This window comes from Toxotes jaculatrix, chromosome 16 (assembly GCF_017976425.1).
Source record: "Toxotes jaculatrix isolate fToxJac2 chromosome 16, fToxJac2.pri, whole genome shotgun sequence".
NCBI classification, from domain to species: domain Eukaryota; kingdom Metazoa; phylum Chordata; class Actinopteri; family Toxotidae; genus Toxotes; species Toxotes jaculatrix.
This window is the reverse complement of record NC_054409.1, coordinates 16,215,037-16,231,936: the sequence shown is the minus strand read 5'-3', so window position 1 is coordinate 16,231,936 and position 16,900 is coordinate 16,215,037.

Here is a 16,900-nt window from a genome sequence, read left to right as displayed (position 1 = left end):
CTCAAAATGGCACTTCTCTAACAATCAAACTAAATCAACATGTAAATTTGGACACCTGTAGCATTTGGACACCACATAGAATGTAAATTTGAAAAAGCAAACAAAAGTTACTCTATACACGTTGTAAAGAAAAGGTCAGTTTCACTATACAAATGAGTGTATGTTAGAGGTATGTTTTACATGTGGACAAAGGCTAATTTTTAAAATGCTTGTAGTCGATAGAATGTTGTCAATAGTATTTATTTTTCAATTATGTAAATCAACCTGCTTCTGCATGTATCAAAGATAGAAGGTCCAGTTTCTTTTTTTATAGCCGTTTTTTTATGATTGTTTATAGGATTTTCTAATCATACTTATATAGAAAACAGGAGATTACTAGACAGCTGTCAAAAAGTATCAAAATAAGTTTGAAACACATGAATAACTTTGTAAATAAACATGTACATAACAGAATACCTGCAATAAATTTAAAAACATTAGCACATCGTTCTTTTGTCTCTTCTTGATTAATGTTTTTTTTCTGCCATAAAAAGGTTATTTTCATTATTTTTCAGTGGACTTGGACCCTCGTGGACTCTAATAGCTTAGTCGCACCTGTGTGGGTGAGACAAATCATATTTGATATGAACTGGACAGTTTGTATTTGTGAATCAAACATTGTTTGCCTGTGACAGACGTGAATTAACATCATTTTAGATTCACTTGCTGACAGCAAGTAATTGCAGCCTAGCATTCCTCTACTCCTTAGATAATCCACGAGATTAAGTGTCTGCAGTCTGGACAACCGCCCTACCCTGTACTCCTGAAGAGCTACCACCCCTGATAAATCTCTTGGTCGTGCATGTCTGTGTTAGTGTGTTAAACCCAATGTTAGAGTAAATAACAACTGCTGCACTCATTTCTGAATCATATTTGAGGGTGGCTGTGGCTCAGGTGGTACAGCGGGTTGTCCATTGATTGCACGGTTGGTGATTCGATCCACCGCTCCTCTTGTCCACATGCCAAAGTGTCCCTGGGCAAAACCAAGGACACTAAGATGTGTCACTTGTAATTAAATAAGATTCTTTGGATAGAAGTGTCTGCCAAATGTGTAAAAATCTAAATGTTGTATTTCTGGCCTAGCTGTGGTCACTGACTGCATCATTCTTTCACTTTCAGCCAAGTGATCAAAGCACATATTTATACCAGGGAGTTACTGTTCGTACTGCGGCAACATTGACATCTGATTCTGACTGGCTTCAATTCAGAAGTGCATTCATTCTCTTGCTGGTTCAAACTGTTTCATTAAGTTCAGAACAAAACTAGGACCACACAACCACTGTTTGTAAGGGGAATGGCTGAGCCACCAACTATTTGCAACAGTTATGATATGAAACAAGATTGTTTCTGTCGTTTAATACGTTTTTTACAAGGAGGTAATGTACTGTGTGTCACGGCTGAGCTGACAACAGAGCTCTAACTCTCCACTGTGGACAATGGTGATTCATAAAAGCAATTTTAAAGCTTTGGTATTAAAGTTACATCCATATATGTGCTCAACACCCCTAGTGGCCACAAGTGCAATATGCTAAAAAAGAAAATCTTCCCACAAAGAGCAGCAGTTGTCTCATGCTGTGATCAGATGAGATATCGGAAATTTATCTGCAGTGTGAAGTCTTTTCCAATTATGTCAAATCAGCTGTCTTTTGTGGAAAAAGGTCTATTGTGTAAAAATTCAGGGGTAAAACTCCGTTTTACCCCTGCCTACATCAAGGGCAGAGTGGAGAGGAGGAGGAGGCTTTTCTGGTCAGGACGGCTTCTATCACCTCTGAGGAGGATGTTCTGTCGCTTGGGTGACACAGAGATCAGCCCTGCAGCTGCAGGTGCGTCAAACTTGTTTATCCCCCCGGCAAGAAAACCTAACATACATACAAAGGACAAGCAACAACACCTTCGTGTCAAACCTGCAACACACAGAGCCAGGTTCTCAGGCTGTGGGCACCTGAGGTGGAAGGTGGGTTGTATTTTAAAATATCCTATAGTAGCCCACAACAAGGTTGCACAGCGGATTTTTTTTTTAAAATAGAAGTGGTGTCATGTAATATACTGTATGTACAGTAGTAGACGAAGTATGAGACTGAATCAGCTCCTTTATCTTGGCTCTGTTTATGGACATTTTCACACAGTGCAGAAAGACTTGTGAAAGTGAATATGAATAATGTAAGGTGAGTCACAGAAAATGACTAACCCTACATTGTCCATTTCCCTTTCCGCTTATTACTTGACCCTCACAGTCTTTTGGTTTCTCTTCTATTTGTCTTTCACTGTCTCTACCCATCCATCTGCCTCTTCATCTCCTTTACTCCCCGTGATCCTTTTCCCAATCCCTCCAACCACCCCTCCACTCTCCCTCTCTACCACCCCATGGCCAAACACACTGACCTAGACTCCCCAGCCTGCTTTGATGTGAGCGATGTGACCCCTGCGCTCCAGATGCCCCTACACCGCCAGTCTTATCCTCTCTGAGAGCCGGCACAGCCCACAGAGAGGGCCAGTCATTAACCTCGTACAACCCGGGCCTCCCATCCACTGCTTAAACACATGATGTATCACAACACCCACCCCCATGCATCCCCCTCAGATTCACCCAAACATGCATGTGTGGGCGAGGGCCGATGATGCAATAGGCTCTTTAAACATTTAAAGAACAGGTCAGCTTTTCAAAGGGAGGAGCTGGAACCTTTGGCCACTGCTTCAGTTATCATGGTCAGCAGTTGAAAGTCTGGTGATATGTCAGAAGGAAAACAAATGAATGTCTAATGAATGGAAAGCCTGGATGATGAATGAAACTTCACACTGGTACATTGCTGGTTTATTTGGATTATAAGTGTATATCTTTGCCATACCTGGACTGATAGGGTTAGATAGGACAGAAAGAAGCAATGTTTTTTTCTACTAACTGATTGAATATGATGAAGTGGAAGAAAAATTGGCATTTTAGGAGAACTGTTTATGACAATATGTCGACAGTTAAGTGAGAACAAGTGCAAGTGAACGGCAAGGAAATCCTTATAACTACATCAAGAATCTTTCAGTAAATCCTACATAGTTTTGTTTCTTCAGCAGAAAGAAAATTAAAACAAGTCATCTCAGAGTAATGATGAGTCATGGCCTCAGTCAACCTTAAATCTGAAACCTAAACAAATCATAGTCTGGGTGCCCCACATGACAAAAGAGAAGAGTGCAAGAACAAGAGCATTCCTAGGGCCAGAAAAACGAGGGAGGGGGATTACTTTATTAAGATGTACTGAAACACAGATCACCACAGATGGATGAGTGCTTCGCACAAAGAGGGGTTTCAGAGAATCAAATCCATCTCTTGCAGGAGTCACAAACATCTGTTTGAAAAGTCAAACTGTTGCAACTTTAGGTCTTTCATTAGAAAGTGGGAGCCCCCCTTCAAAAGCCTTCAGACAACAGGCTAAGACATCACTGTCATTGGGATCTGTCTAAGCTTAAAAAGACTAAAGGAGGAAGGGACAAAGAGGTGAGCTCTCCTAATAACCACAGGATTGTGATTCTCCATGCAGTTCTAATAAAGAGGCGCCAGGCTCGGCCTCAATCGACAGAGCATCTGGGCTGTCCTCATAAGGAGGCAAATGCTAATATTGCTCTTGCTGGAAGATAAAATAAAGTCTAGCGCACACTGACACATTCCCAGGGCAGATGTTTGATGCCTGGCCTGAGGCTTGTAACGGGATGGTAGTGGAGGTCGGTCTGGAATTAGGAGAGCCCTCCATCAGATAACACATTTTCTGGTTCATGTAAAGACATCCACCATATCAACGGAGACATGCATCACCATGATGGGAAATCTGCATCTGCGCACAGCAGACAGTTTTTGCCTCCACAGTCGGGTTGGGACAGGAGCGCTGAAATGGGAGCACAGACCCCTCCATCTCCCACCATTCAGTCTTTCAGCACCACTCCTGGCCAGAGTATTTGGAAGAGAGAAGGAGGAGAAGGGGGAGGGCAGGGAGCGTCCTCTGGGGCAGGCAGACAGGGATGGTGCAGTGTTGACAGGGTGAGAACCAGACAGTGTCTCAGAGCTAGAAAGTGGTGTAAAAGCTGTTAAGCTGTGTCCAATACGGTAGCAGAGTAACTTTGAAGTTATGTACACTTATGTAAACTGCACTCTGTGTTAAATCTCATAACGACTGGTCTGCTCACAACAAAATGCATTTTCCCGCAGGATGATAATTGTTATATGCTGTGGCCAGAAACACAAGGGAAGGACCCAAATGCAGACACTCTAGGCACACTGATTAGTGACAGTGTTTTTTAATTCAACACAAAATCACTGGCAGAAAGTCAGTGAGGCCAGGAAATCAAAACTCGTGTTCATGTAGGGTAAAAAAAATAAAAGGCAATCCTGCTCAACTCTGGCAGGGATACAGGTACAAACTCGGGCATGACAACAGGAACAGACTCAGTCACAAACACGCGGACAGACAAACTGAAAAAGAGACAGGGGAGCAACAAGACTTTATATACACTGGGGTAAATTGGCAACAGGTGATTCACATTAGGGTGAGGCAGGCAATCAACAAAGGCAGGAAACCAGACAAAGACAAGTACTAGAAAATAGACTAGAAATAGGGTTTGATAATGAAACTGGAAATACCAAAACTCAAGAAATCAAAACAAGAGTAACGTGTCTTCAACATAAAGCAAGAAATGCAAAACAAAATCAGGAGTCAGTAGCAGAACTTGAAAATACAGAACCAAACAAGAGTCCACAAATGGACCATAAGGAGTTTAATAAAATCCAAAAAGACCTCAAAAACTAAAAATGTTTGCATTTCTAATCAGCACAAATCATTTATGATCCTCCTCTGATCCACGCTCTCATGGAGATCTAGTCCATATAGTGCAGCATTGTAAATGCTTAGGAATTGGATTAACTAGACAAAATAAAACCTCAAAAACAAACATTTAAACTTATTTTTTTTATACCAGGATAAATTTTGTTTTTCCATGACCTGAGGAGGACAGGTTTACGGTAATATGCACCCTACTACTGAACTGAACTGCAAAGCAAATTTAAGTTAAAGCCATTAATTATTCTGAGGGACTTAAAAGTTCCGCTTTCTGACATTTTTAATAATAAAACTAACAACATGGCATAGTTTTGAGACCAAAACACTATAAAACAGATATGAGGACAGAAAGGAAAGAGAAGAGAAGGAACAGAGTCTCATTTCACTTTCATCTGAAAAGGTTGTCATCTGACAAGAAACAGATTATGGCACTGTTGAGAAAAATTGTTTTTATCGTGTAAAAGAATACTGAGAAACTCTGTGTGATTCTGGGCCAAATCAATTTACAGATGTCTTTCCATGACAGGTAAATTATGACTGTGCAACAGTTCTTATCCCAAAAGCCAATTCAGCTGAGTGAAATATTGTGCTGTACCAACCACACTATCCAGTTTGGTGCAAAGAACACAGATCTGTTCATCAATTATACATTTGCATCTTGGTGGAGACACTTTTTAATCATAGCCTGCATTAATCAGGATTTGATTTTAACATTATGTTTTCATCAAACAAAAAGGATTTTGTTTGATTCTGTCTGGCAATGGCAGACCATTTTTAACCAAAAAGCTGCTTTCAACTTCAGCTCTACATGGAAGATAACCAAGAGTGAGTGAAATTATAGCATTTGCTCAGTAAAGCCATCATATCAGATTTGAATGGATGGTTAACATTGCAGAAGTCCCATCCATCCTTGTCATGGAGAGACTGGGCAGGGTAGAACATAAGCATTTCAATGTCAAAGCTGGGCCCAGCTGGAAAATGGCCTCCAGCTTTCTCATCATTAGAGCTGATAAGGCACTGTGGCCAGGCTCCCTCCATTCCTCGCTCAGTCTGTGGGAATTACAGGTACAGAATGTAGGTAGACAGCAATCTTTTCTCTCTTCCACCTGGGTAGTAGTTTCCCCATATGGAACACATTAAGACTTGTGTCAGTACTTTGAGATCTTGAGCATGCTGGACTGTTTCAGTATAAACATCTCTATCTGCTTTGTCCTGGGAAGATCTCTACCATGCAGCTGCAGGTTACTTTGTTGTCACACAAAACAGAACAGATATAAAACACTAAACGGTTATTATAGATAATAATAGTAATAAAAGAGCAATAAAATGACAGAGAAGTCTTCTGACAGTCAATCAGAAACTTGGAATAGTTTAAATGTTTTTTATGTTTGAAATGACTACAAAAGGACCTTAAGGGATAATTCAATTTATTACAACTATTCAGCTAATTTTTCAGTTTTGACCTAATGTCAGTTCTTCCTTCAAGATATATGATTTCTCATTAAACTGTTACTTTGTTGAGTACAATTTTATCATAACCAAAACTATAAAAATGACATCCACATTGCAATAAAATGGAATTAAATTTGACTGATTGACTTTAATTGATTGTCCAAATGTGTTAAAAATGGTCTGTCCAATTTTTAATTAGTTATGTATCATATAGTTGTTTGTTTTCTGTGTCTAATAGTCTCTTGACCACAAGAAGAGGAGTAGCTTTCATACAGGCAGCTAATTAGAATTAAAACATTGCAATAAACAAGTAAACAAAGGTTAGCTAAGTGTAAAATGTTGTTTCAGCTTCTGAAAAGAATATTATATTTGAATAAACTCTACTGAGTTAATTTAGATGCGACAGATGGCCGCATTGTAAATGTTCAAATTGACTGGAGATCGTGGTGAAACAAGGTCGCGTGAACACCTGATCACACCTAATCCAATACCAGCAGGACATAGTGGGCGTAAATAATCTGGTCATACAAAGCTGTCGATTGAGCAGCGTTGCGACAAGAGTGTACCACGCCCTCATACAAAAACTGTGCCGCATATAATGCACCACCTATGAGAGACCTCTGCTGTGATCGCAGCCATGGCGCCATAGGAATACTCAACAGGGAGCTCTGTAACTGCTGGGAGATCAATACCATGCCCACAGAGTAACTGAACCCAAGGGTAGTGAGGCAGCAGTCCTGCCTGACTCCTCTGTGCCTTCAGAGACAATGTGCCAACACAGCAGGTCAATACGTCTAGAGGCAGCAGTATGGGGCCATCAAATTTTGGGACAGCAAGTTGACTCATCATGCGTGCCACAACCAGTCTCTCAAGTCAACTGGTGAAACTGGCAACTTAAAACTGTGTTAAATCTCTCACATAGCTAATTGTCTTTTACCAAAATTTAGAAAGTTATGTTTCTAAAACAGAGACATTTGTTTTGATCATTTGTTGGTCAATTGACTACGAACTACTTCACAATAAAATACTATTGATCTAAATTCTTCAACATGATTATGTTGTCTTTTATAATGTTAACAATGTAACTATTACATTACAAGGTGAGAGGAATGGTTGAGTCTCTTATGGGATTACTACAGTTTCAACCTCTGGAAACATAAAAAGAGCTGACTTGAGCGGAGAATATCAGAGATATCGGCTCTTTCTATTAACACCAGTTCCAGATCAATAAATGTTATTCTCTTGAGGCACTCTTAGCTGTTTGTGGCAAGGTATTGATCTGCCTAAATGCAGGTGTCTGCATGTTGCTCTTGGAGAGACACTGTGGCCTGTCTGTGTGCCAATACAACCCCAACCCCCCCAACCCCTTTTGCCCTTTGCCTTCACTCCCCGTTCCTCTCTCTCTCTCTCGCCACTCAGGCTAAGCAGCCAGCGTAGCACCACCACAGAGGCCAATGTGTGACTTGATGCCATCAATAAAACCATCATCTGAGATGGACTTCCATCGCGCCCCGCACAGTTAGTCAGGCCCTTTGCAATGAATCACCTTGATAGAGGCAGACCCTTGAGGAGACAAACACTCAATATCTCACCAGTAGGTTTTCTTGGATCCATACCGGTTCATGTTTCTGCTTTTTTTTCCTGTTTATTTCGGCTTTGAAATCTAGGTCTTCAGGGTTCTGGGTTAGTCAGCAACCAACAGCACTCACAGGATAAAGGCAGAGTGGGTTTGAAAAGTATGAAGGTTTAAAGTGTGCAGTGGATGAATGACAGGTAAAAGTCGAGCAGAGATGACTCCCTCTGAAGTGAAACTTAAAAAAAAAATTGCTAGAGAAGTTATTGCAAGAGAAATATCTGAAAACTGGAACAGTTTTGAAGTTGTAGAGCTGCTGTAAAGCTGGAGGCAAAGGTGCATTGCAGGATAACTGAGTGTTGCAGATTACCAAGCTTTTTGTGTCTGTGAATCAGCTGTTCTGTTTTTATCTTAGCCCTGACAGGTTGTTTGGTTTTTGTAACAGCTTATTATCTACACGTGAAAAAGGTCACACTTTTGTAAATGTGTGTGTGTGTGTGTGTGTGTGACAGAGAGAGAGAGGGAGGCTGGGAGAGGCTGCAATATCATGTAGGTGGTCTTCTTCTTTCTCACACTTGAAAAACAAACTGGCCCTTTGGACCTTTGGAAAGATCAAACTCTGATCTATGAAATATCAATTTCTCCCGCACTTCTGCAGGATCAAGCATCAAGATGCTACTTAAACAATTTTGCAATTTAGATTTAGTTTTGTAGTTTAAACCAAGTGAGGCCCAGTTTTCTTTCTGTCACAGAATATTGAAATCAAATTGGGAACAAATCAGCATCTCTTTTGTTGCCATTAGAGTTCATTTGCATGTTGAAAGCTTTGTTTAATGGTTAGCACTTGACAGATGACAGTAACAGTATGGAAGACACCCCATGGTCACATATCTTAACAGAGGTCTTTATCTCAACAGATGGAAAGGACACTAAATGGCTAAACTGACTGATAGGACAACAGACAGACACCAGTCATGATAGTCAAGTCTTTAAATGCTGCACACAAACGTAACTGTAATCTCTAAGTGTCATTTAGATTATTCTAGTCTGGTCTTGGTGATATATGAGCCACTAGTTTTCACGCTGCAAGTGACCAAAGAAGTAACCACTGAAGTCTTTTGGAAGAAATTTGAAAAACGAAGTGCTGCAAATGTAGAATCTGGTGATTTAAGAAGACAGTTACTGCCATTAAAGCCTTGGACAAGGTATGATGTTACAGAAATTCCCGTCATAGTCACTGCTCTCTCTATGTATACTCTTGCTGGTGTAGTTTATACAATCTTTTTTTTCTCTCCTTCCAAGATCCGCACTGAAGGTAACCTACTTCTGCAGTGTTTGGGCTCTCAGGGAGAGAACTGCTACTCCCGGCGCTGGTCCAGAATGTGGCTGAGATGGATGAGTGTATGAAGCACTCTCTCTTTATTCTCTCTATGAGGCTCGCACTGAGCCACGCAGTGTGTGTGTGTGTCTCTGTGTGTGTGTGAGTGCACTGGCTATATAAACTCACCCAGAGGGACCCCAGGCTTGGAGGAGATAAAGACCTCTCCTAAAATGTAAACACTCTCTGAAGTGGCGAGCGGGGCAGCTGTAGTTGCACACACACACATTTGGAGAAATGCAGTCCCAAGGTCAAGGTTAAGCGGTACACCCTTTCAAAGCTCACTTTCCCTCTTGACCCTCCGTCTTGCTGTTGGATCTGTTCTGAAGTTTGGGCACTGAAACATGGGCCACTTTGACAAAAGAAAAACAGTGAGAGTGTGCAAAGGGCTGTTGCTACAGAACATGTGGTACTGCTGGCTTTAATATGACACACAAAAAGTCTCATTTAGGTCCAAGATTGTTGCACTCTGAGTGCAAAACATCAAAGAAACAATGAAGCAGACATTTATGGTCTGAAAATGAATAAATATGTAATTTAGCTGCAGGCAGATTAGGTGAAGAAATGTGGGGATCAATCAAATTACTAATTTGATTTTAAAAATAGTAGCAGGATTGTTGGAAGACAGGTGAAGATTAAGCTGGTGAGTTGGGCTTTAAGCACAAATGGAAAACTGAGCTCATGGACAATATCATTCTTCTAAGCATCCCTTAAACACAACAAACCAAATGGCTTTGCACTCAAAGATTTCATCACAACATGAGAAAATAAACAGGTCAGGCTTTAAATTAAGTCCAAATCCAACACACTGTAATACAGATTAATTTGCCTGTATGGCTCTGTGCATGGTCAGCTGACATTCAACTGCATGTACAATAATAATTTAATGAAATACACGAGAGGCAAAATTATTTAAATGTCATGAAATCATTATGTTGCATGCAAATCCAAAGTCAGTAATCTGTGTCATCTCACAGGCATACTCCAGAGTAAAGCATCATGGAAACATTTAGTACAATGTCTGATTACAAGTGTCTAAACAGAACTGTACACCTTAATACACAAATACACACAATAATACTCACACAGAACTTCCAGTGGTGTGTAGGTGTGTTATTACCAGGGTGATGTTTGTGTGTACAAAGGATAACACACTTAACAAGTACTTAACAAAGTACCTTCTGCTCAGTGAGAGCGCTGTGAAAAATGAGGGGGGCTGGCAAGAATTGCTGGTAATCTTTGCTTGAGTCCATCTTTATTATCTTGGTCAATGGACAGAAGTGGATCCTGAAGTAAAAATACCCAAGCCTGCTTCTCATCAATGTGATGCTCTTATCTGACATTTGAAATACATTCAGCAGGATGAGCGCGTACATGATGAATGGAGCCATGGCTGAGACGTGTCTACTGAATTTATACACGGTTATGTGTAAAATATATCACATGCCTTTTGTAGTTTAACTTTCCCAGTCATTTTCTTAATATGTCTGAATTTGACATTATAATCATTCAAGTTGCCTGGAAACTATGGATTCAGCTTCTTGGATATTTTGCTGATAGAACTGATAAATCACAGAATGGAGAAATTTGCAGAAAGTTGTGCTTCATTTGTATTCAAAGCCAGTAGATTATAAACACTGTGGGCTCCAAAGGCCTTAAAGTCGGATTTTAGAGGTGTCAGTGTAGTATGGCAAAGAATATTATGTTTGCCTAAACTTTTAACATTTAATTTACATTACAAATGACAGTGTCATTGCCGTAATTTACTACATACTTTTTAAATCCTGATCAAGGAGAAAGAAAATGTTAAGATACTACATTCCAGTCAGCCTGTCTGCTAGCTCAGTTGTCTTGACAGTGTAGTGTTGTGTTACAAAAATGAAACAACTGGCTTGAAGACAACAGGAAATTAAATGTTTTAAATTGCACGAAATTCAGGCTGGAGACAATTTTATCACTTCTAAATTTAATAAAAATGCTTCACATACCCAGCTTTGATGATGGTGTTTGAAAGTCTACATAGTGCATTTCTTTTCTTCCTAGGGATGTTTTTCACTTCATGGTGCTTTACAAAGGGACAGACACAAATGGGGTCAAGACATACGTAAAAGTTTGTGACTGACAGACAAAGTGAAAGGGTTAATGGGAACAACCATCTCCATCTTTGAAGTGCAACAGATATCAGTCCAGCACAGGGAGGAGACAAGGGGGAGCATTAGCTGTGTTTCAGAATGACAAAGTGAGAAATTGCAGCTCACAGTCTACAATAGTTCCACTCTAGTGAGCTATTGATTTTGTCCTCAGTTTTTCTAAGGCTCTGGACACTCTGCCGCCTTTGGTGGCACTCTTCCGTCCTCCTCTGGGATGCAGGATGAAAGGACACCGCCACTGAACAAGTAACTCAAATGTGTGGCAAATCATTCAGGGAAACACCTCCAGAGATGGCTGTCCTTGTTTTTAAACTGAGACAATAGTCCTCTTTGTTTGCTGCCCCATACCCAAGCTGCTTAGGGATGCAAACACTTGCTTGGAGTCGGTCAAGTGCAAAGAGAAAGAGATGAGGACCTGAAAACAAATAGGGCTGGAGGGAGGAAAATGAAAAATGCAATAAGTGCACCTTGTATATCCACACACACCAAGAGGAGTCAGTGACATGCAAAGAACTTTCTGTAACAAAAGGCCCTTCAGATGCCTGAATGTTAAAATACTCAAAGAAGTTTTAGTTTATTAGTAGTTTACATGTATAGTATATAAAACTTTTTTCCCACTGAATTTTTCCCACTAAAATGCAGGAGTATAAAGGAATGCAGTTGGTGTGAAGTTTAGATCACATATTGTTCTTGAGTCAGTGTATTAACAAGACAGAAATGCATTCACAGGTGCCATCACGACAACAGAACAACCCCATAAAACTTTGGGTTTATCATCAAATTCGTCAAATATCAAAGTGGTTCCTGCTAAACCTGTTTTACAGAAGACAAATTGACAAATGACTTAGTACCTTCCCTTGTAGCAGCGATTGTTGTTATTTAATTCTCCAGAGCTAAATTCATTTTCCCTGAAGTGTTTCAATTATTTTATTAGAGTGTCTGTACATTAAGATGTCAAGGATAGCTTAAATTTAAAGGGGGAATAATCAATCACAAACAGCAAGCATCATCAGTTTTCAACGCTACATCGATACAGCAGAATGGCAGCAGGAGCAGTGAGGGGGCATTAAGGCACCAGGCAAGCAGACGGACGGGCGGCAGATAAAGAGGACTCTATTAGTCTCGGCTCATTGTGCCACTCTGATTTCTTTCTACTTCCTAATTGGCTGGCTTCTGTAGGCTTGGACGGCCATATTTCAGTTTAAAGGAGAAGGCTCCGTGGGTCACGGGAATAAAGGGCCCCATTTGACAGGTCAGCAGGCTGATGTCTACAGCATAGTCTTAGGGCAAAGGTCAAACTAACATCAAGATAGGCCGTGGCAGTGTGGGTCAGCTCCTACACCGGAGAGCCCAATAAGTAAGTCAGCAGACTGACTGGAATGTTGTATCTTAGCATTTTTACCAGGGAAAAAACCTCTTGGTGTGAGCCGCAGTTTTGACTCATGGTATTTGATTTCTGCGGAAAGATTCAGATACTGTGCAGTTTAGATTTTAACTTGAATATTTTAGAAAAGTCATGCCCATTGCCAATAATGGACACAATATTCAATTACTGCGCATGAGATTTACAAGTTTTTTTAACAGCAAAGTACAACAAAAATAACTAAAGTAATCCAATTATGAGTAATCCATGAATTGCAGTAGTCAGAGGGCTTAAGTAACTGACAACAGTCTTTAGGAGGGATTTGGTTTGTACAACAGATCACATTGGAATCAGCACCCTCCTAACTCAATTAGCATTAACGTTCACCTCCAGGAGATGAGTAGCCTGAAAACATGCACATTTGCTCGCGCGCATACACACACATATACATGTGCGCACACACACACAAGCGCAGGACAGTCTGCCTGGCACCAGACAGCAGTGTACGGCCAAATGAGATGTGTGAGAGCCCCCTGCTGCCAAGAGGCGGACAGGAAGAAGAAACAAACCCTCTCTAATGGAGACATGACATGCTCGCCGGGGCGGAAACTCAAACAAACGATTAATGGGCCATGGAGCCTTCAGTACAGCAGCAAAATACCCTCCACTGCTCCCCCTGTCTGTACTCCCTCGCTCTCGCTCTGTCCCATGTTGGCAGAGGGGCCGACATGTCAAGGCCCAGGCCTCTACCCCGAGGCGACATATTTCTGCCACCCCCTCACCCTAATTCTACTGAGATCCCTGAGCCAAAGTGAGTGAACAACAGAACATCAGTATGGTTAATATCTCAGAAGAACCTCATGCACCAAAGAAGTGAGATTTAGCAGGAGGTCAGCCTAACCCCTGCAAGTACAGTATATTTACTGTCCCCCGTCTGTTGCTATTCTGTGTTTTAAGTTTCACATCAAGAGTTTCTTAAAATCAGTGGCAGGCAAATAGCCAACTTATCAGTTATGAGCTGGGTTGTTTCAAGAAGCAAGAGACAGAAAGGTTCTGTCCCTGTCTAGACAAGACGAGAGTCCTGTGATCATGTCATCTGGTAAAAAGAGGAGCTCAGCCCTCTTTGGCCCCCACTGGAGACGGTGACTAAACAACGGTGGCGCAGCATCAAAAGTGAGACAGCAGGGCCTGGGAAAAGATAGAGAGCAAAATCCACACAGAGGTGCACATCCCCCAAAAGAGCCCGTGCAAAACCAGCCACAAGCAATGCGGAGGGTATTGATAATACTAATAAAAAAATAATAATAATAATAATAACAAAATAGGTTTTTGTTTTTTAAAAAAAGGTTTTTGTATAAACTTAATCTTTTAGAGTTCAACTTATCAAATGGGAACGTAATACAGCAGCAGAGTACAAATAAAAGTTTTTTTACTTGATCTAATTTATCTCCCTCTCCAAACTTTGAGACTTTATAGACATAAACTAGTAGTATTTCATCACAAAGTTAGTTAGCTAGTTGGGGGATGAGTGAGTCCAGTAAATCATACAACATGAGGGTCTCTTCCATTTTCAAGGGGCTAGACCAGTAGCTGGTGCCATCTGCTCCTTTGTCTTCCCTTCCATCTCCTCAAACACTCTAGCTCAGCAAAGAGTAGCAAAAGTAGAGGGGAAGAAGGGAAGCCCCTTATGTTCATGTGTTTTGATTAGCAGGTAATGATCTTTGATCTAATGCGCTGACTGGGAAAGTGCGGCTCCCATTGAAATCCGGTGGATGCTTGGCCGACCTGGAGCCAGTGTCACTTCTCGTTAGGGCCTGCAGCTCCATGACCTCCCCATTGCCAGTCCCAGCCCCCTCCTCGCAGCATGAGCACCCTGCGTAATGATATCAATAGCAGCAGGGGTGCAATGAATACAAATCCGCGTGCAGAATGTTTGGACAAGAATTCACTCCCAGCCCTCCCTCCTCCCGCCGCCCCACTCACCACCGTTCAACCTCTCTCCCCCACACAAAGGGCTAGGTTAGGCTGTAATCTGGATGGTTGATTTCACACAAAATGGTTGGCTACTGCAAAGAACAAATGCCCCCTGCTGTTTGGTCATAACTGTATATGTTTCAAAATGTACTAGATTGATGTCTGTCTTTACATCCTGACCACGAAAGTTAACCACACTGGGCTTAAAAATCAGCGTGTGAAAATGTGTGTGATTGCAGTGAATTGTTTAAAATTATTCATGCATGCAACTAAAACCATTCAAGCTGCAAAGTATATGATAATTACTGTTACATGCTTAATTGAAAGAAAACAAAACTCAGTTGTCCATTTGCATGAAATAGGGCAGTTCATAGAAATCTTCAATTAGAAATATTGTTTGCTTCACACTGTCTCATATAAAATATATTTTTCCTAAAATACCAAAGACATTTAGTATCTGTACTTCATAGAGATCATGTAGATCATAAGTTGGTTATGGCCTCACTGCAGCAACACATATTTATATTACTGTATTCCATATCATAAAACATACAACATTAAGTGGACAGTGAAAAAGTAAACCACAACTAAGTTCTGTGACCAGGCACACAGCCGTCCCTTATCGAACACTCTGCTCAGTGTTGGACCTGGCATGGCAGCCACCTGATTTCCGTCTCTGGTATTGACACAGCCGTTTAAAGCAGCCTGGCCACCAGTGCCCATAACAAAGGTATGTTCATGGAACCAGCCAATGAACGCCTCAGTTAAATCAGGGAGGAAAGAACCAATGCATTTCTTTTCTGAATTAACAAGACTGGAAAAGCTATAAAATCCCTGCTATGAGACCTGTTTATTATCAATTACTGCGCCACAATGCAGCCGCACTGTGAACTTAACATACATGTGCTGCAGCCATGTGCCTCCCTGCAAAGATCGCTCACCATGTGCACATGCCCAGTGCACACAGAGTCCTCTCTTCTTCACTCGCCTGGTTCATTAATGCTGTCTGAACACACTTCTGCTGCTTTCTACAAAGCTCTCGGTTACATGATTCAGTGTTTAATGTGCTGTGAAATGGACCAGAGTCAAAAACAATGTCTAATCTTAGTTTTAATTATCAGTTTGGAAGAAAGGCTAAATGAAGCAGGGAAATGATCCTTAAAGGGCAAACCTCAGTGGTTGCTGAACAACACAGAATCGTAAAAGGGCTAAAAGTCTTCGGTCAAATTGTGGTGGTTTTAAATTTTGGTGTAAATTATAAGTAAAAGTTCTTGTCTAAAAAAGTAAATACATGCAAATTCATCTGCCCTATGCCAAACCGGTGTGTACAAAATACTACACAACAAGTGTAACAGCCAGTAGTTGTTGACTGTAGCCTCATAGAAAATATAAGTGCTTGCTTTGCCAGACAGTTTTGTTTCTGTAGTGTTACTATGTTTGTGATGGGTCAGTTTTCTCCCTTCTTATATCAGGTAAGGAGCAAAAAGCACATGGTAAGAGATGACACAACACTGCTCACGTGAGCAGGTTGGAGACTCCGTCGCCACTCTTTAATTAAAGCGTGGTTTAGATTATCTTGTAGTACAGAAACAGCTGGCACGAGTGTGGGCGTCTCCGTATCTGAGGCGTGCACAGTTTGCCACAGTTTGACAGAAGTTACATAGCTTGTGGTCTGTCATCACCGGGGATGACACTGTTTAAAATCTGTTAATTGTAAACACACAAGTGCTCATGCTGTCAATCTGTGGTGTAGGAGGCAAATTAATAGCTTCTCGCAGGAAATGGAGCTTGTTGTGCCTCAGCTGCCTTCTAAAATGCCCTGTGTGAAAATATATTTCTGGTCAACATTTTGTAGGAGATTACATTACGGATTTATTAATAAATTCGTGATTTATTGATAGAAATACATTTTTTTTTAACAAAGTTTGCTAGATTTATCAGAGGTTCAGATTTTAGATCTATATTTAAGGAGTTATACAATAGTCAAGAAGACCACAGATCACTTAGATGTGGATTATGTTGAATATTTTATTATGTAATGTATAGTCACAAAAAAAAATGGTGACATTTACACCGGTGTGAGGAGCCTCATCTCCACTGACTCAACACTCACAGTTTTTTGTCTCAAAAGCTTTTTATTCAAGTACATCT